We start from the raw sequence: 2,255 nt of genomic DNA on the forward strand, positions 1-2,255 counted from the left end.
TAAAATTGGAGAATTTTCCACCCTTTTATTTTTTCCTACCTTGCATACAGCTGAATGTGAATTAGTTGAATGTTGGTGCCATCTGACATTGTTTCTCTGTTGTTATCCAGAGGAGAAACAAATATATGGGGACTTTGCTAAATGACCAATGGGATATTCATTCATTTTAAATAATGACATTATGTCAATCATTGAAAGGAAGTCCTTTTTCTGGTTCAGCAATTATTCCTTGTTTAGTTTACTACATGCTTGCCTATTAATCTACTTCTAGTCTAACATGTAACCCAATAGCCAAAGGAGTGCACTGACACCCAAGTTGTCCTCTGCCCTCCACATCCACACTGTGGCACACAGGTGCCATTATTTACACATACCAACCTAGTTCCTAACTGATGAGCAAAACTCAGAAAAGTTCAACAAGCAGTCTCAACTAGTCTACAAACTCAGATTGGACTTTAAAAAGAGATTTATTTACTTTTTAAATGATGTGTATGTATATGTGTCTCTGTGTAGCTATGAACATATGAATGTGGGCGCCCATAGAGGATAGAGGCATCAGATACCCCAGGAGCTGAAGTTACAGGTGATTGTGAGTCACCCAACCTACCTGGGTCATCCTCAAGAGCATTACACACTCTCAACTACTGAGCCATCTCTCCAGCTCAGATGGGCCTAGCTCAGTGTCTATTTGTAAAAGTTGACCTGGCCCTATGACAAATATTACCCTTTGTTAATTGTGTTGTACTGAGATCTCAGTATACAAAGTCCTTTAAAATACTTCCATCTCTTAGCTATTGTGACAAGAGCAGCAACAAACATGTATGTACAAGTGTCTCTGCAATAGGATGAGTTCTTTGGATCTATGCCAAGGAGTGGTATAACTGGGTCAAATGGTAGGTTTATTTGTAGTTTTTTAAGAATTCTCCACACTGCTTTCCATAGGGGCTGAACCAGTTTGAAGCCCCACCAGCAGTGGATGAGTGTTCCCCTGTCCCCACATCCTCTCCAACATTTGGTATCATTTGTTCTCTTGATCTTAGCCAGTCTGACTGGGGTAAGATGAAATCTTAAAGTGGTTTTAATTTGCATTTCCCTAATTACTACTGATGTTGAACAACTTTTCAGATGCTTCGTTGCCATATTTATTTCTTCTTTTGAGAACTCTGTTCAGTTCCTTAGCCCATCTTTTAATTGGGTTACTTCCTTTCTTGATACTTTGTTTTTTGAGTTCATTATATGTGCTGGATGCTAAACTTCTGTCAGATGTGTCTCTGGTGAAGATTTATCCCATTCTGTGGGTTTTCCCTTCACTTCCTTGGTTGCTTCTTTTGGTGTACAGAAGCTTTTTAATTTTATGAGGTCCCATTTGTTGATTCTTGCTCTTTTTTCCTGAGCAATTGATGTCCAGTTTAGAAAATCCTTTCCTACACCTATATCTTGTAGGTTATTGCCGATGTTTTCTTCTAACAGTTTCAGAGTTTCAGGCTTCACATTGAGGTCTTTGATCCATTTAGAGTTGACTTTTGTGCAAGGTGAAAGACAGGGGTTTAGTTTCATTCTTCAACAGTTGGAGATGCAGTTTTGCCAGCACAATTTGCTGAACATGCTATCTTTCCTCCAGTGAATGTTCTAGGCCCCTTTGTCAAATATAAGGTGGCTGAAATTGCATGTGCTCATATTTGGGTCCTCAATTTTGTTCCTTTGATTGGTGGGTCCATTTTTGTGCCAATACCATGTTCTTTTTATGACTATAGCTCTGTAATACAGCTTAAAAACTGTATTTTACTATATAGTAATACAGCTTAAAATCTGTACTTTACTATATAGTATTTTACTATATAGTTATAGTATACTAATCCCCCTGGCGTTGCTCTTAGTGCTCTGTAGGTATATATATATATGGAGAGAGAGAGAGAGAGAGAGAGAGCAGCAATTGTGAAGGGAATGTTTCAATGTACTCTTCCCCTAATTACTTGTTACTGGTATATAGAAAGGCTACAGACTTTTGTACATTAATTTTGTAACCTGCCACTTTACTAAATATGTTAATAGTTTCTAGGAGTTTTGTGGTGGAATTTTTGGCATCTCTTAGATATATCATCTGCAAAAAGGGATAATTTGATCTCTTCCAGTTATTACTCCTTTAATTTCTTTCTTTTGTCTTATTGCTCTTGTGGGAGTTTCAAGCACTATGTTAAAGAGTGGAGATAGTGGACAGCCTTGTCTGGTTCCTGATTTCAATGGGAATGCTTCCA

General features: G+C 37.9%; 1 long non-coding RNA gene across 1 annotated transcript in view; it reads right to left on the reverse strand.

Moving 5' to 3' along the window:
- Positions 1–2,255, reverse strand: part of LOC115070781 — a 13,097-nt gene that overhangs the window by 4,069 nt on the left and 6,773 nt on the right. The gene's annotated exons all lie outside the window — the stretch shown is intronic.

Source organism: Nannospalax galili, unplaced genomic scaffold, assembly GCF_000622305.1.
Source record: "Nannospalax galili isolate Female #2095 unplaced genomic scaffold, S.galili_v1.0 scaffold1097, whole genome shotgun sequence".
NCBI classification, from domain to species: Eukaryota; Metazoa; Chordata; class Mammalia; order Rodentia; family Spalacidae; genus Nannospalax; species Nannospalax galili.